The sequence below is a fragment of the Oncorhynchus mykiss genome, chromosome 1, assembly GCF_057628025.1.
Source record: "Oncorhynchus mykiss isolate SJ-2025 chromosome 1, ASM5762802v1, whole genome shotgun sequence".
In the NCBI taxonomy this organism is placed as follows: Eukaryota; Metazoa; Chordata; class Actinopteri; order Salmoniformes; family Salmonidae; genus Oncorhynchus; species Oncorhynchus mykiss.
In genome coordinates, this window is record NC_143022.1 from 51155153 (window position 1) to 51177130 (window position 21978).

The 21978-nt window shown below is 43.1% G+C and overlaps 1 long non-coding RNA gene across 2 annotated transcripts in view; it reads left to right on the forward strand.

Annotated features, from left to right (window-relative positions):
* The first annotated feature begins 4663 nt into the window (after positions 1–4663).
* The window catches only part of LOC149985555 (uncharacterized), a 512847-nt gene continuing 495532 nt past the window's right edge, over positions 4664–21978 (forward strand). For both annotated transcript variants that reach the window (XR_016495641.1, XR_016495644.1), the window contains exons 1-2: positions 4664–5390; positions 5759–5820. This is a non-coding gene — a long non-coding RNA (uncharacterized LOC149985555). The remainder of the gene's footprint in view (positions 5391–5758; positions 5821–21978) is intronic.

Genomic DNA, 21978 nt, shown 5'->3' on the forward strand with positions numbered 1-21978 from the left:
AAACATAGAAATGCCCCAAAACATAGAAAAACAAACAGACTGCCCACCCAACTCACGCCCTGACCATACTAAATAAATACAAAACAACGGAAAATCAAGGTCAGAACGTGACAGTACCCCCCCCCAAAGGTGCGGACTCCGGCCGCAAAACCTTGACCTATAGGGGAGGGTCTGGGTGGGCGTCTGTCCGCGGTGGCGGCTCTGGCGCGGGACGCGGACTCCACTTCATCATTGTCTTAGTCCGCCTTATTGTCCGCCTCCGTGGCTTTCTCACCATGGCCACCCCTCTCAATGACCCCACTGGACAGAGGGGCAGCTCGGGACAGAGGTGAAGCAGCTGCTCGGGACAGAGGGGCGGCAGCTGCTCGGGACAGAGGGGCAGCTGCTCGGGACAGAGGGGCGGCAGCAGCTTGGGACAGAGGGGCGATAGCAGCTCGGGACAGAGGGGCGGCAGCTGCACTGGACAGAGGGGCAGCTGCTCGGGCGGCCCCTGGCTGACTGGCGGCACTGGCGGCCCCTGGCTTACTGGCGGCACTGGCGGCCCCTGGCTTACTGGCGGTCCTTGGCTGACTGGCGACACTGGCGGCCCCTGGCTGACTGGCGGCACTGGCGGCCCCTGGCTGACTGGCGGCACTGGCGGCCCCTGGCTGACTGGCGGCACTGGCGGCCCCTGGCGGCACTGGCGGCCCCTGGCTGACTGGCGGCCCCTCGCTGATGGGCGGCACTGGTGGCCCCTGGCTGACTGGCGGCACTGGCGGCCCCTGGCGGCCCCTGGCTGACTGGCGGCCCCTCACTGACGGGCGGCACTGGTGGCCCCTGGCAGACGGGCGGCACTGGCGGCTCCTGGCAGACGGGCGGCACTGGCGGCTCCTGGCAGACGGGCGGCACTGGCGGCTCCTGGCAGACGGGCGGCACTGGCGGCGCTGGGCAGACGGGCGGCACTGGGCAGACGGGCGGCACTGGCGGCGCTGGGCAGACGGGCGGCACTGGCGGCGCTGGGCAGACGGGCGGCACTGGCGGCTCCTGGCAGACGGGCGGCACTGGCGGCGCTGGGCAGACGGGCGGCACTGGCGGCGCTGGGCAGACGGGCGGCACTGGCGGCGCTGAAGAGGAGGAAGGCTCTGGAAGCGCCGGACTGAGTAGCTCTCGTAGCGCCGAACAGGCGGGAGACTCCGGCAGCGCTGGAGAGGAGGAAGCCCTTGTAAGGATGGGCCGGAGAGACAGCCTGGTACAGCTGCCACCGGAGGCTGGTGCGTGGAGGTGGTGACGGATAGACCGGGCCGTGCAGGCGCACTGGAGCTCTTGAGCACCGAGCCTGCCCAACCTTACCCGGTTGAATGGTCCCGGTCGCCCTGCCAGTGCGGCGAGGTGGAATAGCCCGCACTGGGCTATGCAGGCGAACCGGGGACACCATGCGCAAGGCTGGTGCCATGTAAGCCGGCCCAAGGAGACGCACTGGAGACCAGATGCGTAGAGCCGGCTTCATGGCACTTGCCTCGATGCCCACTCTAGCCCGGCCGATACGCGGAGCTGGAATGTACCGCACCGGGCTGTGCACCCGCACTGGGGACACCGTGCGCTCCACAGCATAACACGGTGCCTGCCCGGTCTCTCTAGCCCGCCGGTAACCACAGGAAGTTGGCTCAGGTCTCCTACCTGGCGTAGCCATACTCCCTGTTAGCCCCCCCCCCAATAAATTTTTCCGGCTGCCTCTGCTCTCCTAGCTGCCTCCACCTGTACCCATGGGAGGCGATCCTTTCCCGCCAGGATCTCCTCCCATGTGTAGCAACCCTTGCCGTCCAACACATCGTCCCAAGTCCATTCCTCCTTGTGCCGCTGTTGCCCGTTACCACGCCGCTTGGTCCTTGGTTGGTGGGTGATTCTGTAACGACGTTCGTCTGTACGCGAGGCGGACCAAAGCGCAGCGTGGTTGTTTTGATTCATGTTTTAATAAATAACTTCACATGAACAAACTAACAAAAACAAGAAATGTGACAACGCAAAACAGTCCTATCCTGTGACAACAAACACAGTGACAGGAACAATCACCCACAAACACACAGTGAAACCCAGGCTACCTAAGTATGATTATCAATCAGAGACAACTAATGACACCTGCCTCTGATTGAGAACCATACTAGGCCGAAAACATAGAAATGCCCCAAAACATAGAAAAACAAACATAGACTGCCCACCCAACTCACGCCCTGACCATACTAAATAAATACAAAACAACGGAAAATCAAGGTCAGAACGTGACATGCAGCCTGGATTTGAACCAGGAACTGCTGTGACCTCTCTTACACTGAGATGCAGTGCCTTAGGTCGCTGCGCCACTCGGGAGCCAAACTGTGTACAGTATGTGTATTCATGTGTAGTATAAAGTAAAGTATGTGGGCCCATATTCATAGGACACAATGACCACAACAAGCTTGTGACTCCACAAACTTGTTGGATGCATTTTCTGTTTGTTTTTTGTTGTGTTTCAGATTATGTTGTGCCCAATACAAATGTATAATAAATAATGTATTGTGTCATTTTGAAGTCACTTTTATTGTAAATAAGAATAGAATATGTTTCTGAACACTTCTTCATTAATGTGGATGCTAACATGATTACCGATAATCCTGAATGAATCGTGAATAATGAGTGAGAAAGTTAGACACAGAAATATCATAACCCCCCAGGACAATACTAACCTCCCCTTTTATTTTTTTGTAATGGTGAACTTTAGCAAGTCTTCGATGCATGATATTTGTGTGTCTGTAATGAGAAGGGCAGGGCTTTAAGTTGATACTGCTGCTCTGATTGACACTGTCTCCGTCCCGATCACCTCTGAGCTCATGTTTCGGTCTGATCATATAAAATAACTCACCAACAGTAACTTTTGAACCCTTCAAGCTAGAGACACCAAACAAACTTTAACATGTTAAGGCTATACTAACGTCAAGTTCTTGAACATTTTTAGCAATTGTAAGTATACACATACATTTGCAAACATTTGCATAAAATAACTCAACAACAATAACTCTTGAACCGTTCAAGCTAGATATACCAAGCCAACTTTCAAATGTTCAGGTTATCCCAATTTCAAATTGTTTCAAACTTTTATAAACTATAGCAAAACAACTATTGTACAAAATACTAGGAACATCTTCCTAATATTGAGTTGCCCACACTTTAACTCTCAGAACAGCTTCAATTCATCGGGGCATGAACTCTATAAGGCGTCAAAAGCGTTCCACAGGGATTCTGGCTTATGTTGACTCCAGTGCTTCCCATAGTTGTGTCATGTTGGCTGGATGTCCTTTGGGTGGTGAACCATTTTTGATACACACGGGAAACTGTTGAGTGTGAAAAACCCAGCAGCTTTGCAGTTCTTGACGCACTCAAACAGGTGTGCTTGGGACCTACCACCATACCCCGTTCAAAGGCACTTAAATATTCTGTCTTGCCCATTCACCCACTGAACGGCACATATAAACAATCCATGTATTAGTTGTCTTAATTGAGGCTTGTTAAATCCACTTCAAATGTTACAGCTGTTTAAGTAACCGCATGAACAAAACGTTCTCTAACTTTATAAACAACTGACATTTGGACCACTTTCCCAACAAGTCAGACAAAAAGTTAGATTGTATGACATCTTCATCTACTTCTCTATTATTCAAATCTGAAGTTGGAAAAAAAATATGTCCTACCGATCAAACGTTACAGCTGTTTTATTAACTTCTTATGGCTGCAGAGGCAGTATTGAGTAGCTTGGATGAAAGGTTCCCAGAGGTGCCCAGAGTAAACGGCCTGCTCCTCAATCCCAGTTGCTAATATATGCATATTATTAGTAGTATTAGATAGAAACCACTCTGAAGTTGTTTCTAAAACTGTTTGAATGATGTCTGTGAGTTTAACAGAACTCATATGGTAGGCAAAAACCTGAGAAGAAATCCAAACAGGAAGTGGGAAATCTGAGGTTGGTCAATTTTCAACCCAGCCCCGATTGAATACACAGTGGGATATTGGTTATGTTGCACTTCCTAAGGCTTCCACTAGATGTCAACCGTCTTTAGAAACTTGTTTGAGGATTCTACTATGTAGTGGGGGCTCATAAGGGCTGTGCCAGGTGTCTCATAAGGGCTGAGCCAGGTGTCTAGCAGATTGCCACAGGCTCTGAGGCGCGGTCACGAGAGAGTTAGCTCTCGTTCCATTGCTTTTCTACAGACATAGGAATTCTCCGGTTGGAACATTATTGACGTTTTATGTTAAAAACAACCTAAAGATTGATTCCATACATCGTTTGACATGTTTCTACAGACAGTAACAGAACTTTTTGACATTTTGTCTGCAACTAGGGAACGCGCTTCATGACTTTGGATTTGTTTACCAAACGTGCTAACAAAAGTAGCTCTTTGGACATAAATGATGAACATCATCGAACTAAATCAAACATTTAATGTGGAACTGGGATTCCTGGGAGTGCATTCTGATGAAGATCATCAAAGGTAAGTGAATATTTATAATGCTATTTCTGACTTCTGTTGACTCCACAACATGGCGGGTATCTGCATGGCTTGTTTTGGCGCTGTACTCAGTTTATTGCATGGTGTGCTTTTTACGTAAAGCTTTTTTGATATCTGACACAGCCGTTGCATTAACCTCTTAGAGCTCTAGGGGCGCTATTTCATTTTTGGATAAAAAACGTTCCCGTTTTAAGCGCGATATTTTGTCACGAAAAGATGCTCGACTATGCATATTCTGACAGTTTTGGAAAGAAAACACTCTGAAGTTTCAGAATCTGCAAAGATTTTGTCTGTAAGTGCCCCAGAACTCATTCTACAGGCGAAACCAAGATGATGCATCACCCAGGAATTAGCAGAATTTCTGAAGCTCTGTTTTCCATTCTCTCCTTATATGGCTGTGATTGCGCAAGGAATGAGCCTACACTTTCTGTCGTTCGCCCAAGGTCTTAGCAGCATTGTGACGTATTTGTAGGCATATCATTGGAAGATTGGCCATAAGAGACTACATTTTCCAGAGGTCCGCCCGGTGTCCTTTGTCTAAATTTGTGCGTAATCTTCAGGTGCAGGCATTTTCTCCTGGGAGTCAGGAGAGAAAGCATGTTTCCAAGAACGATGTATCAATGAAGAGATATGTGAAAAACACCTTGAGGATTGATTCTAAACAACGTTTGCCATGTTTTCAGTCGATATTATGGAGTTAATTTGGAAAAAAGTTTGCGTTTTGAGGACTGAATTTATGGATTTTTTTTGGTAGCCAAATGTGATGTATAAAACGGAGCTATTTCTAATACACAAGGAATCTTTTTGGAAAAACTGAGCATCTGCTATCTAACTGAGAGTATCCTCATTGAAAACATCAGAAGTTCTTCAAAGGTAAATGATTTTATTTGAAGGCTTTTATGTTTTTGTTAATGTTGCGTGCTGGATGCTAACGCTAATGCTAACGCTAAATGCTAACGCGAAATGCTAACTCTAGCTAGCTACTTTTACACAAATGATTGTTTTCCTATGGTTGAGAAGCATATTTTGAAAATCTGAGATGACAGTGTTGTTTACAAAAGGCTAAGCTTGAGAGATGGCATATTTATTTCATTTCATTTGCGATTTTCATAAATAGTTAACGTTGTGTTATGCTAATGAGCTTGCTGATAGATTTACACAATCCTGGATACAGGGGTTTTTTCATAGCTAAACGTGACGCAGAAAACGGAGCGATTTGTCCTAAACAAATAATCTTTCAGGAAAAACTGAACATTTGCTATCTGAGAGTCTCCTCATTGAAAACATCTGAAGTTCTTCAAAGGTAAATGATTTTTTTGAATGCTTTTCTGTTTTTTTGTGTAAATGTTGCCAGCTGAATGCTAATGCTAAATGCTACGTTAGCCATCAATACTGTTACACAAATGCTTGTTTTGCAATGGTTGAGAAGCATATTTTGAAAATCTGAGATGACAGTGTTGTTAACAAAAGGCTAAGCTTGAGAGCTAGCATATTTATTTCATTTCATTTGCGATTTTCATGAATAGTTAACGTTGCGTTATGGTAATGAGCTTGAGTCTGTATTCACGAACCCGGATCCAGGATGGGGAGATCAGAAAGGTTAAGGGGAAGTATATCTTTAATTCCATGTATAACACTTGTATTTCATCAACATTTATGATGAGTATTTCTGTAAATGGATGTGGTTCTCTGCAAAATCACCAGATGTTTTGGAAGCAAAACATTACTGAACATAACGCGCCAATGTAAACTGAGATTTTTTAACAACAAGTTTATCTTTAAAATGGTGTATAATACTTGTATGTTTGAGGAATTTTAATTATGAGATTTCTGTTGTTTGGATTTGGCGCCCTGCACTTTCACTGGCTGTTGTCAAATCGATCCCGTTAACGGGATTTCAGCCGTAAGTAGTTTTAAGATATTAATACATTAACATGTGTGACATGAATTATCAACAGAATTGAGTAGCCAGCCAGGGGTTGGAACCGATTCAGGGAACAGAACCAAAAACCTGGAAAATAACATATTTCAAAGGAACAGAATCAGAACCGCAAATGAAAGTTATCTTTACTGTTCCGGAATATAACCGTTATTTTAAAAGCATGGGTACCGGTTAATAACGCTCTTTCTTTCCAGTTCCACAAAAGAAAACGCAACAAAGCGCCAATGCAAAGTGCTCACTCTGCCTGGCTGCCAGCTGAAAACCTGCCCCTCCCCCAAAGCATAGTCTATGGATTTGGCTAGTTTAGCTGCAACCGTTGCTAACAGGTGTATAAAATCGAGCACACAGCCATGCAATCTCCATAGACAAAAACATTGGCAGTAGAATGGCCACCTAGGATGCAACAAGTCAGTTCGTCAAATTTCTTCCCTGCTAGAGCTGCCCCGGTCAAATGTAAGTGCTGTTATTGTGAAGTGGAAATTTCTAGGAGCAACAATGGCTCAGCCACAAAGTGATAAGCCACACACGATCACTGGTCCGATGGACAAATCTAGGTTTGGCAGATGCCAGGAGAACGCCATCTGCCCAAATGCATAGTGCCAACTGTAAAGTTTGGTGGAAATGGACTAATGGTCTGAGGCTGTTTTTCATGGTTCGGGCTAAGCCCCTTAGTTCCAGTGAAGGGAAATCTTAACTCTACAGCACACAATGACATTCTAGACGATTCTTGCTTCCAACTTTGTGGCAACAGTTTGGGGAAGGCCTTTTCCTGTTTCAGCATGACAATGCCCCCGTGCACAAAGCGAGGTCCATTCAGAAAGGGTTTGTCGAGATCCGTGTGGAAGAATTTGACTGGTCTGCACAGAGTTCTGACCTCAACCCCATTGAAAATCTCTGGGATGAATTGGAACGCCAACTGCGAGCCAGGCCTAATTGTCCAACATCAGTGCTTGACTTCACTAATGCTCTTGTGGCTGAATGGAAGCAAGTCCCTGCAGAAATGTTACAACAACTAGTGGAAAGCCTTCCTAGAAGAGTGCGGGCTGTTATAGCTGCAAAGGGGGGACCAACTCTATATTAATGCCCATGATTTTGGAATGAGATATTCGACGAACAGGTGTCCATATACTTTTGGTCATGTAGTGAATTTTAAATTGTATGTCAAAACTAAAGGACTTTAGTAACATCACAAAATGCAAAAACATGTTGTTTTAAAATGTCTTCCAAATGAAAAGAAGTGCCCTGTGGGTGTGGGAAATATTAACATGGCAAATATTTCTAGGGAGTGATATGGCTTCTAAAGCAGTTTTGGTGTCTCTCTGTCTCCAAGGCTTTTGGCTTGACCTGGTTGAATGCACAGGTATGGTGATTTGAACGAGTTAGATTGTTAGATAAACTGCAAATAATCTCTGACAGATGAACGTCTTTAATGGAGACATATAGGACATGTGGGGCATGTAAAAATATAAACACAACAAAACACAATCATTCTTAAACAATACATAACAAAATTATGTTTGATGTAAGTCATTGATTTCACTTATTCCTTGTCTCTAATTTTTCAAATGTGAGTACCGTAATAGTCAAAAGGACTCTGAGTCAGTCCTCAAAAAGGGTTGCGACAACCCTTGGGGGCATATCTTTTACAGTACAGAATACAAACACAGGCAAACTAAGCAAATGGAACAGTAAGGGAAAAAACAGAAAATCTGGTCCATTCTCATTGTCCTTCTCGGTATCTGCTCCAGAAATACTCACCATTAGAGTTACATCAGAGTTGGTGTGGGAAACAGAACAGCAGGAGAAAACACCTGAAGAAGAAAACATCAACTTACTGTAACTAACCAAGGTCAAAGGTGGTGGGCAAGGTGTGTGGCTACACTCTTATTAATTACGATGAAAGGGGCTGCTCATCTTGACTATGCTGTTTGTGGACGTTATCGACAAGGAGACATTTGAGGCGTGAGTGATCATCATCAAGTACGGAAAATAAAGCACTTTGTGACAACTGCGGATGTAAGGGCTTTGATTGATTGATGAAATTATTATCACTTGTTTGCTACAGCAGTGGTAGCTGAGAAAAGGGTAATGACATATGGTGTTGATGGTCACCCTTTCTCTTTTTAGGTTTCCCCCATCTCTTTATTACAATTATTAGGGATGATGACATCATCGTTGTAATATCTGTACAGGCACCAGGTGCTTCAGATCACTTTGAAGGATGAGCTCCAGCACTCTCTCCTGAAGGACCTGGCTGAGATTAAAGATCTCCAGGTGGGGCATAATAACAGTGATCATAATATGATTATTATTCTTCTTATACAGATGTCGGATCTTAATTTGACCTGTATTGTCGCAGCAAAATAATCCTGCAGCAACAGAATGTCAATGTTTAGTCCATAATGTTGCTTGATCGGTGGCTAGGTTATTAGCTGGTCAAAACGAAGCTGCATGAAAAGTGGAATGCTGTTAATATATATCTGTATGTTCGTGCATGATTTCAGTGAATTTCTGTAAATCACTTAGCTCATCTGCAGCACATGAAAATGATCAGCAACAGAAAAGTGATCAAATGAAGATCTGTAAATAGGAATTTTAGAGGAAAACAATCAGAACAGAATTATCACAGCAGATCCCTTCTCATACTGTATAATGTACGATCAGTCCATTTTATCTTTCCCATGTGTTGATTTGTGAGTTCATCTACATGTTCCTCTCCTCTCTTCTTTCCCAGCCGGATGTGTGTGGATGGATCCCACTGACCTCTCCACTCCTGTGGACATCAGAGTGCCCGTCACCAGCCTGCAGACCTACAAGACCTTCCTGAGGACCGAGGACATCTCTTACTCTGTCACAGTAAAGATGGACAACTTTCTGAGCTGGGGAGGAAAGAGAGCTCATCTGCGTTTCTTACGCCATTCTTTAGTCATTGTTATTCTTCAAAAAGTAATAACTGTACAGACTATGACGCCACCAAAGTTATCCTCCTGACAATCGAATTATTCTTGAAAGAACCAAGGAGAGCGATCAGTGATATGAAACCTTTTGCCCCTTTTATCTTAGGTTATGTTGGATGAGGAGTGGAGCAGATGCTGAGTGCTTATGCCGCTGAGCCCAGAATACTGATTACTACACCAAATACCAGGTCAGTACCCAGTAACACAGCCGGGAAAGCCTCAGCATCTATTATAACATCTATCATAACATTGTCATAAGATTGCAAAATAAAACTGTCATAGGACTGCATAATAACTTTGCAGAAACTATCTCTCTTGCAACTGACTCTATGCACACACACTGGACTCTACCCATACACACATACTTACATTGACACCCCAACACACATACACACACACACTTTCACACTCATCACTTACGCTGCTGCAACTATTATCTATCCTGTTGCCTAGTCACTTTACCCGTACTTATATGTACAGTACATAGCTACCTCAATGACCTCGTACCCCTGCACATTGACTCGATACTCGTACTCCCTGTATATAACCATCTTATTTTCTATTCCCTGTATATAGCCATGTTATTTTTATTTGTTATTCACTGTGTATTTACTCCTAGTGCCACTATTTCTATTTTTCATGATTTATTTTATTTTATCTTTAACTCTGCGTAGTTGGAAAATGACCAGTAAATAAGCATTTCACTGTTAGTCTACACATGTTGTCTACGAAGCATGTGGCAAACAGCATTTAATTTAATTTGATAACTCTGTCATAAGACTGCATAATAACACTGTCATAAGATTGAATACCAACACTGTAATAACAATGTTATTAGGCCTGTGTTAAAACTCCAGTCCTCAGAGCTCTTTGATTCTAATGTGAGATTCTCTTACTAGCTCTATCGCAATAGATCTACAGTTTCCAGGACATGATGGCTAAGAACCCCAACCTGGTGAGCAAGATCGTGATTGGCCAGAGCTTTGAGGGCTGCCCTCTGAATGTACTCGAAGTCATGTCAGTTCTAAAATACTTTTTTGTGGTGTTTGAAGATCACCAGGATTTTATTTGCATCTGTATTAATGTAAATACTCCACTTCTGTCTCTCATAGTTCAGCACTGAAGGTACCAACCGTCCTGGCATATTGATCATAACTGGAATCCACTCCAGAGAATGGGTCACTCAGGTTAGCAGCACCTGGTTCGCCAAGAGGTGATTAACTTCTAGTCTCTTTCCTACCAGTCAGAGCCCCTGTTTTGAATTTCTCCACATGCTCATGAGTCACAATGCAAACTCCAGTTTGCTGCTAGGAATATAAAAAATACTATAATGAAGGCAACAAGGTCATTACAGTCTATTTGCTATGATAACATATTACTATTGTTATTGTTATTAAGGGAGTTAAGTCTCTTTGTAGTAAGGCAATTCCAGTTCTGAATACCCACAGGGACGTTCCGACACCCACAGATTGCCGCATTGATGTAAAAAGTGAGATGGTGCCCTCATGAGGCCAGGTTCTCTCTATTCAGTATGATAATGTGCATAAATCTTTCTGTTCAATGACCAACAGATTGTGACAGACTACATGCGTTTATTAGCCTACAAGAATCGCCTACAAAATTACGTTTGTGATAGGCCTTCAATTGAAAGGTTTAACTTGTTATAGCTTACAGTTCACAATAAAAGGAAAAAATACATTTAATCACTGAAATAAAATTAGGAGATGGTAAACTTTCAGGATGACACTTCGTTTAATCTTCGAAGTGTTGGCTAATGGTTTACTGAAAGATAAGGAAGCGATCCAATTTTCACGACCTAATTCTTTTGATAAGGCAAAGCAAAACATATTGATTTAAAAGCATCCTCGAGAAGGAGCGCTTGAGAGGGAGAACCATGCGTAATGGATGGATTTGGCGGATGGGTAGCAAAATAAATAATTGCATTGCGGTGATCAACTTGCTGTGGCAGTTTTCTAGCCTCATGCAGTAGGATCAGTAACAATAATAAACTACCTTAATATTCTGAGCAGGTTGATGCAGACCGATTAGGCTACTTCAAACACTTCAAGCTACCAGGAGTCAAAAGCCACCTGGGCAAACAATGGCTGAGGTGCACACAGATTATTTGGACAATAATATTGTGTGGAATCATTTTTATTAGGTTGAATTAAGTTTAACTAATGTCTAATTGTGTGGTCTTTGGTAGACAAAAGTGTCACAATACACAGCGGCATATTATTCAATTAGGGCATTTGAAGCCGAGCATAGATCTTCACGCCTTGTACAAACCTGGCCTGATATTGCAAAGAAGATTTGTCTGGCCCTTTTGGAGATTTAGATAATTAAACAGTATTTTAGGGACTGCAGATTACCGGCCTGTAGCTGTTTTTACACATCAGTAATCTGTGTTCTCTTTTGGTGAATTCACCATTGTGCATGCCCTCCTCACAGTCTGTTAAATAACAGCCAAAAGCTGTTTTAAGGGGTTTGTAGTGAGTCTCAGCCTCCTGGCAGAGGCAACCAGGTCTTTGGCTAAAATGTCCTGGTACTTGTGGCACATTAAATGTTTTTCAACCGGTGATTATCAAGCAAATAACTGCAGGTCTCACAGTAATTGACCGTTAATTAACATAAACACGTAGCAACTCCCGGCTTCCAGGCATAGCCTACCAGCCACTGATGAAGACCTTCGAACATCTACATTTTAAGTCTAAAAATCCATGTAATATAGCCGACACATCACAATAAATCCATTATTTATTTTAGACCGGTCTAAAGAAACGTGATACGGAGAAAATGTAATCTATTTCAGAAGAACAGAATAGCATACTCTGAGTTTTCATTATGTTAGGCTCTGATCTGGCTATGCCATATGGCTGTAGGCTACACTAGTTCATTTAGCAGACAAGATTTGCTTATAATTCTGTGGGTCTAATCCTGAATGCTGATTGGTTAAAACCGCATTCCGGCTGGTGTCTTTTCCACAATTTACCACCGGCTAACTCTATGACATTAAAATGCCTATTTACTGTGTTCCATCTGACTGTGCAATCCACTGTCTGGTGGAAGCCATAGGAATTGCAATCTTGGAGCTGGAATTACATGGAACCTTGGAGCTAAAAAAAAATACATTCCGGTTGGTATTTCTTTGAATTTTTGCCTGCCATATTAATTGTGTTATAGTCTCATACATTATTTTAACATTTCTACAAACCTCAAAGTATTTTCTATCCAATGCTACCAATATATGCATATCCTGGCATCTGGGCCTGTGCAACAGGCAATTTACTTTGGGCACTTCAGTCAGGCAGTAATTCAGTAAAATAGACCCTAGCCCTAAGAATTAAACACTTTTCCCGAGGTAATTATCATGCCAGCCAGGTAGGCTATACTCATGTTGTAAAGAAAAACAATGTGCTTAATTGTAGGAAAGTTAAGAAAAAAATATATTAGGCCTAGAAAACGGATGGGATCCCTCTCTTTTTAATAGTGGCCATCACTCTGTTTTCTCACGCAATTGCATAGCCTTTTGAAATGTTGCGCAACATGAGCTCATGGGCTCTCATTAAGTGTTTGATTTGATTTTGGATGACATTTGCATTCATGTCAGAGTGTTTAGAGAGACAATAGAGTGCTGAGTACCAGGCAGTTAGCAAGTTTGGTAGGCTACTAATGACCATCAGAAGCATCAGAGCTTGGAGAAGCCTAGTTACCGTGACCCTTGGAACTTGACTGCTGATGTGGCGGTAATATGGTCACCATAACAGCCCTGTTCATGATGCCTGAAGCAAAATAGGCCCACAACATCAAAGATCCACCACCATTTTTTACCGTAGGTATGAGTTACTTTTTTGCATATGCTTCTGTTTTTCAACGCCAAACCCACCACTGGTGTACGTGGCCAAAGAGCTCTATTTTCATGTAATTTGACCATAGCACTCGTTCCAATCCAAGTGCAAATGCCGTTTATCATACTCCAGGAGGTCCTATGGTCAGATGACATGAAAATAGAGCTCTTTGGCCGTAAGATGCCGTATGGAGGAATGGTCTAAGATCCCTCCCAATGTGTTCTCCAATCTCATACAACATTTTAGAAAAAGGCTGCGTTGTTATCCTTGCAAAGGGTAGGGTGCTGGAGTACTGAAAATAGGGGTATCAATAATGTTTAACCTTATCTTTTTATTTTTTTGGATTACTTGTTAACCAAATCTCTTTCTGTGAGAAACCATTTTTGAGCATGCAATATAGCTCAGTATTTGTATTATTTAATTTATATGGTATTTTTTTGCTCAACTTTTATCAAGGGTGTCAATACTTATGGACCTGACTGTACCTCTATGATACTGTCATGTGAATGTCTGCTAAACAAAGTTGTACTGTATGTCTGTCTGGCAAATATATGCAGTATCTAGCTCAAGCAAGTGATGATACCTACGTACAAGTCGACAAGAGTTCACTAACAATCACCTCTGTGAAAATGACCAATAGAAATGAGACCTAATTCGGTCATTTGTTGTGTAGTTCAATTAACTTTTTCAAGCGCTGACATTAAAAAGGCTCAACAAAATCACCAGTTCGCATCAGAATATACATTGTGCGTTTTATTTAACATTCAATTTCCACAAACTAATTGAGATCAGCCAGTTTAATCGAGGTAGAATACTGACAAAGTTAATCTATTCATGGTCAGGAGCTTTGAGTTGAAATGAAAGAATTCTTGTTTATGGTTCCAGCACTTCACACACATGCCAGACGTCAGCCTCAGAAAGGTTTTGCACCCATCAAAAGCCCACGTTTTACGTTAAATTAACTTTTTTAATATATTATCTTCATCTCAAGAACAGCCACCAATGATACCTTTAGACAACATTCTTCAAACGTGTAGGTCACACACTTCGTCATAAAGCACAAATATTACTTCACATTTTCACATGTATCGGACATACCAAGGTGCTCCTTTCTGAGTACCATGACTACCATCTCAGAATGCCCTCCTAAACCCCTATGATGATGCTTCATATTTCACCACTTGTACAGACCATCACAGTCGTGATAGCCAACACACCCAAACATGCAATGCATTTGAGACACTCACCTCATATAACACTACAATATTCTAAACAAGAAAAGGCAGTTCCCTTAGACAGAGAATCATATACATCTGTAGTTATATCATATAAAAATGTGCATATTATTTTACAAGTTAAAATGATGTGCTTCGTGCCAATCTGTTTAGATAATTTCAATATGTATATGTGTGTACAATTATTCAATGTGTATAATACATTATCCCATATTGTCACGCCTGCTCCCGCTCTTCCCCCCTGGCGCTCGAGGGCGCCGGGCTCCCCAGCATTATGCACACCTGCTTCCTTCGTTATGCGTATCAGCGATCATTTGGACTCACCTGGATTCAATCACCTGTGTTATTTCCATCCCTCTATCTGTCTGTCCCATAGCTCTGTTCCCTGCTTCCGCATTAATGCTCGTATGATGTTTTGTTACCCATGTGATGACGCTGTTCCTGTCTTGTTCCTTGTCTGTTCCTCATAAAAAGTTTGACTCCCCGTACCTGCTTCTCGACTCCAGCGTCGGTCCTTACACAAATAGTATTCAAATAATATTTTCAAATAATATTTAGGTCATCATTGGTGGTTATTTTGAAGAGCGTATCAGACTATCTTTAGGACCCTGGTATCAAGTGATATGAGGCTAAATGAGGAAGCTACATAACAGTAAATAATGGATAGAATGGCTGATCACTAAAAACAAATGACAGGCATCACATGCAGAGAGTGAACTAGCCACAAGTCATTTTAAGAAAGCAGCAAATACGAGTAAATAATAATTCAGTGCAAACTGCAAAGCAAATCAATCAATTCCTACTTCACGTTCCCGCATGACATCTTCCACATTCACTGTGCGATGATGAGATCTGGCTAAACTTGGAATATTGTTAATTATCAGGTATCCTATTGAAATATTGAGTGCTATAGTCTAAGCCTAGGGTCTACACCAGAAGTTAATGGTTACCTGTAGGAGGAATGTATGGTGGAGACAATTAAGCTCGGAATGTAATGAGTAAAGTAAGGGTAATCACATGTGGCATGCCCTGATAAGGATGGAGAGATGTGGTTTAGTGAGGAAGGGGGTCGAGGTCAGGTCATATTAAGGGAGAAGGAACATTTTATTGCCAGTGCCACTTAACTTCCTGCCTAGCAATAAAGATGTAATGTTTAGAGAGAAGGAGACTCCACCCAAATTGAGATATGTATACAGTTGAAGTCGGAAGTTTACATACACTTAGGTTGGAGTCATTAAAACTCGATTTTCAACCACTCCACAAATTTCTTGTTAACAAACTATAGTTTTGGTAAGTCGGTTAGGACATCTACTTTGTGCCCGACACAAGTAATTTTTCCCACAATTGTTTACAGACCGATTATTTCATTTATAATTCACTGTATCACAATTCCAGTGGGTCAGACGTTTACATACACTGAGTTGACTGTGACTTTAAACAGCTTGGAATATTCCAGAAAATGATGTCATGGCTTTAGAAGCTTCTGTTAGGCTAATTGACATAGTTTGAGTCAATTGGAGGTGTACCTGTGGATGTATTTCAAGGCCTACCTTCAAACTCAATGCCTTTTTGCTTGACATAATGGGAAAATCAAAAGAAATCAGCCAAGACCTCAGAAAATAAATTTACTTCCACCAGTCTGGTTCATCCTTGTGAGCAATTTCCAAACACTTGATGGTACCACGTTCATCTGTACAAACAATAGTACGCAAGTATAAACATCATGGGACGCATCCATCGTACCGCTCAGGAAGCAGACGCATTCTGTCTCCTAGAGATGAACGTACTTTGGTGCGAAAAGTGCAAATCAATCCCAAAATAACAGCAAAGGACCATGTGAACATGCTGGAGGAAACAGGTACAGGTATCTATATCCACAGTAAAAGGAGTCCTATCTCGACATAACCTGAAAGGCCGCTAAGCAAGGAAGAGGCCACTGCTCCAAAACAGCCATAAAATAGCCAGACTACGGTTTGCAACTGCACATGGGGACAAGATTGTACTTTTTGGAGAAATGTCCTCTGGTCTGATGAAACAAAAAAAGAACTGTTTGGCCCTAATGATCGTCGTTATGTTTGAAAGAAAAAGGGGGAGGCTTGCAAGCCAAAGAACACCATCGGAACCGTGAAGCACGATGGTGGCAGCATTATGTTGTGGCCGTGCTTTGCTGAAGGAGGGACTAGTGCACTTCAAAAAATTGATGGCATCATGAGGTAGGGCAATTATGTGGATATATTGAAGCAACATCTCAAGACATCAGTCAGGAAGATTAAGCTTGGTCGCAAAACGTGGCAAATGGGTCTTCCAAATGGACAATGACCCTAAGCATGCTTCCAAAGTTGTGGCAAAATGGCTTAAGGACAACAAAGTCAAGTTATTGGAGTGGCCATCACAAAGCCCTGACCTCAACCCTATAGAACATTTGTGGGCAGAACTGAAAAAGCAGTTGCCAGCAAGGAGGCCTACAAACCTGACTCAGTTACACCAGCTCTGTCAGGAAGAATGGGCCAAAATTCACCCAACTTATTGTGGGAAGCTACCTGAAACATTTGACCCAAGTTAAACAATTTAAAGGCAATGCTACCAAATACTAATTGAGTGTATGCAAACTTCTGACCTGCTGGGAATGTGATGAAATAAATAAAAGCTGAAATAAATAATTCTCTCTACTATTATTCTGACATTTCACGTTCTTATAATAAAGTGGTGATCCTAACTGACCTAAGACAGGGAATTTTTACTTGGATAAAATTTCAGGAATTGTGGAAAAACTGAGTTTAAATGTATTTGGCTAAGGTGTATGTAAACTTCTGACTTCAACTGTATACTACCACTTGTGAAAATGTGTTTGTCTGTTCAACTCTTCGATCCTTTGGGTGAATAAGCTTGGTTGGAGCTTTCATAGTGTCCATCAATTTCTTACTCTGATATTTAGAATCTAACAGCGACAAAGTCAAATCAACTAAAAAACAACTGATTGGTAGAAATTACATTAAAATCGACCTGCAAAAAAGCCATTCTACAGCAAAGCCTTTTACTGGCCCAACGGCAATGGACAAGGGTGAACAACTCTGTCCTTGGGGGGCCGAACTAGACCTGGGAGACTAGGTATGTGCACTGGGCTACTAAGGGCATTGTGTTGACGATCAATCAATCAATCAATGAGCAGGATTTGGGCCCTTGAAGACAGGAGTTGAGTATCCCTGGCATTAAGGGGTAGGTGGTTCCACCTTTCACAAAGCGGTACAGGGGCCATGGTAATGAAATAGGTTGACTTTAATGGAGTTGGGGGGTGAATAAGGCTGAGGGTTATCTCCATGGTCGGCTGCTCTGGGATCTGTCACTTTTAGAGCCGGCCAGGAATGATTCCTGTCGACTCGTCCGAGCACTGGATGCTTTGGAGTGGGCACTGCTGGTGGACATGCGGCTGCTGAATCGGCCTTTGAAAGAAAGAAACACACAATCTCACATCAATGATAAGTAACGTGCAGGATCCCTGCTCTGTTTGTTCTACATGTTATTTCCATCTACTGGTAAGTTGTTAGTTACTACACAATGCAACAGAAGGGCTAATTCTCCCCAGTTTTATCAACTTTTCTATATCCATCTACTCTCATCCTCATCATACACAATGATGTTCTTACCCAAGCCATTTTTCTGCACACGATTAGGGTTAAGGGATCCCATTAATTACATTACAGTGAGGCAAAAAAAATGATGATCAAACATGTCTGTGGATATTTTACTAGGGTATAGAATTCAGAGTTGATGTGAGTCAGGAAATAATACTATGATGTTAGTTGTTTCAGTGGAAGGATACATAATCCACGTCGTCAGTGAAAAATACTGTCCGCTGCAACTGTGATAAAGCCGGTATGTGTACAAGTGTATATTTTGCAGTTGTGAAATTATTTTGATGCGATATGAAAGTAAATTACTTTATGTTTATTCAATCCTATCACAATTGAGAATCTATGGAGTATTTGGATGTTTTGCCTGCCAGAGCCAGTTTACCTCTAAAAATAACATAAGGTCCTTGGACATAGCTAGCTATAGCTAACTGGTGCAACATCAACAGCCAGCAAGAACGAAATCCCTGGCATAGTTAACGTTACACACTCAGCAGAGGGTTTTTTACTAACGTTAGTGCTCAACAGAAACACGACTGACTTGGCAGTGTGACATCCAGCCTTGCCACCTGGGCTGTTAGGTAATTATATGTGTTATACATGAGCTGTTTAGATAGCTACATTTAAAACTCGATACTTTGAAGTAGCTAATCATGTTATATTTACCTCCATGTTGCCGATTCTCTTGGTCGACATGTTTTCAAATAGAACCAGAAGTTTAACCAACTTGGCGATATTGATCCAAGGGCAACCATTGCCCAATCAATGAAGCTGTTTTAACAATGTCGGTTTCATAGTTTGATGAAGTTGCTTAGCAGCAGACAACGATTCACGCTAGATATCCCTCTAGTGGCGTGGGGGCTGTGCTTTGGCAAAGTGGGTGGGGTTATATCCTTTGTGTTTGGCCCTGTCCGGGGGTATCATCGGATGGGGCCACAGTGTCTCCTGACCCCTCCTGTTTCAGCCTCCAGTATTTATGCTGCAGTAGTTTATGTGTCGGGGGGCTAGGGTCAGTTTGTTATATCTGGAGTACTTCGCCTGTCTTATCCGGTGTCCTGTGTGAATTTAAGTATGCTCTCTCTAATTCTCTCTTTCTTTCTCTCTCTCGGAGGACCTGAGCTCTAGGACCATGCCTCAGGACTACCTGGCATGATGACTCCTTGCTGTCCCCATTCCACCTGGCCGTGCTGCTGCTCCAGTTTCAACTGTTCTGCCTGCGGATATGGAATCCTGACCTGTTCACCGGAGGTGCTACCTGTCCCATACCTATTATTTGACCATGCTGGTCATCTATGAACATTTGAACATCTTGGCCATGTTCTGTTATAATCTCCACCCGGCACAGCCAGAAGAGGACTGGCTCCACGCAGCCTGGTTCCTCTCTAGGTTTCTTCCTAGGTTTTGGCCTTTCTGGGGAGTTTTTCCTAGCCAACGTGCTTCAACACCTGCATTGCTTGCTGTTTGGGGTTTTAGGCTGGGTTTCTGTAGAGCACTTTGAGATATCAGCTGATGTACGCAGGGCTATATAAATACATTTGATTTGATTAGCTTAACTTATCCCTATAGAATGCCGTTTGGGTTTTTGTGTGTCAAAAAAGATAGACGTCAATAACACTATTTAGCTTTTTATTTGACCAGCCAAATAACACAATTATATTATAGAATGTTTTGTGTGCTGAATTTGCACGTGCAAGCCAAGCGCCACCATTACCATCACTGTCAAAGCTGTACAATAATACCGCGTTGGTAGGGGTGAAATGGTACGCACTGTGAACCGAAAAATACATTAGTCATATACACTGCTCAAAAAAATAAAGGGAACACTAAAATAACACATCCTAGATCTGAATGAATGAAATATTCTTATTAAATACTTTTTTCTTTACATAGTTGAATGTGCTGACAACAAAATCACACAAAAATGATCAATGGAAATCAAATTTATCAACCCATGGAGGTCTGGATTTGGAGTCATATTCAAAATTAAAGTGGAAAACCACACTACAGGCGTGTGGCCTCCACGTGCCTGTATGACCTCCCTACAATGCCTGGGCATGCTCCTGATGAGGTGGCTGATGGTCTCCTGAGGGATCTCCTCCCAGACCTAGACTAAAGCATCCGCCAACTCCTGGACAGTCTGTGGTGCAACGTGGCGTTGGTGGATGGAGCGAGACATGATGTCCCAGATGTGCTCAATTGGATTCAGGTCTGGGGAACGGGCGGGCCAGTCCATAGCATCAATGCCTTCCTCTTGCAGGAACTGCTGACACACTCCAGCCACATGAGGTCTAGCATTGTCTTGCATTAGGAGGAACCCAGGGCCAACCGCACCAGCATATGGTCTCACAAGGTGTCTGAGGATCTCATCTCGGTACCTAATGGCAGTCAGGCTACCTCTGGCGAGCACATGGAGGGCTGTGCGGCACCCCAAAGAAATGCCACCCCACACCATGACTGACCCACCGCCAAACCGGTCATGCTGGAGGATGTTGCAGGCAGCAGAACGTTCTCCACGGCGTCTCCAGACTCTGTCACGTCTGTCACATGTGCTCAGTGTGAACCTGCTTTCATCTGTGAAGAGCACAGGGCGCCAGTGGTGAATTTGCCGATCTTGGTGTTCTCTGGCAAATGCCAAACGTCCTGCACGGTGTTGGGCTGTAAGCACAACCCCCACCTGTGGACGTCGGGACCTCATACCACCCTCATGGAGTCTGTTTCTGACCGTTTGAGCAGACACATGCACATTTGTGGCTTGCTGGAGGTCATTTTGCAGGGCTCTGGCAGTGCTCCTCCTGCTCCTCCTTGCACAAAGGCGGAGGTAGCGGTCCTGCTGCTGGGTTGTTGCCCTTCTACGGCCTCCTCCACGTCTCCTGATGTACTGGCCTGTCTCCTGGTAGCGCCTCCATGCTCTGGACACTACGCTGACAGACACAGCAAACCTTCTTGTGACAGCTCGCATTGATTTTCCATCCTGGATGAGCTGCACTACCTGAGCCACTTGTGTGGGTTGTAGACTCCGTCTCATGCTACCACTAGAGTGAAAGCACCGGCAGCATTCAAAAGTGACCAAAACATCAGCCAGGAAGCATAGGAACTGAGAAGTGGTCTGTGGTCACCACCTGCAGAACCACTCCTTATTGGGGGTGTCTTGCTAATTGCCTATAATTTCCACCTGTTGTCTATTCCATTTGCACAACAGCATGTGAAATTTATTGTCAATCAGTGTTGCTTCCTAAGTGGACAGTTTGATTTCCCAGAAGTGTGATTGACTTGGAGTTACATTGTGTTGTTTAAGTGTTCCCTTTATTTTTTGAGCAGTGTAGTATAGCTAAGAAAATATATATAAATTGTATTAAATAAACCGATGGCGTATAAATTATCGTGGGAAAAATATCCACATAGTAATAAAGTTGCCTTTAAAAATAAAAAGTTGTTTAGTCTCGTAGCTGTATGCAGCTCCGCTCATTAGTTATTTCACTCCAGCGAGAACAGAGCTGAGAGACTATCGTCCGAGGCAATTCGCTTTTTGAAGGAATTAGCAGTTAGCTAAATGTAAAGGAGCAACATGGCATGCATTGGCGAGCAAGAATTAGTAGCCTCCCCAGTATCATCTGGCGTCTGGGAACATTTTGGTTTCCCTTTAAACTATAATAATGGGGATTTCCAATGAGTGGTGGAGAAAACTTATGCAACATGTAGGCTCTGCTCATTGACGATAGCCTATTCGAGTGGCAATATGAGTAACTTGACTACCTCATTTGCGCCGATTGTTAGATTTGCGTCAATTCGAATCTGGTATCAGGATAAATATGACAATGAGTCACCGATTGTATACTATGTATTTTTTATT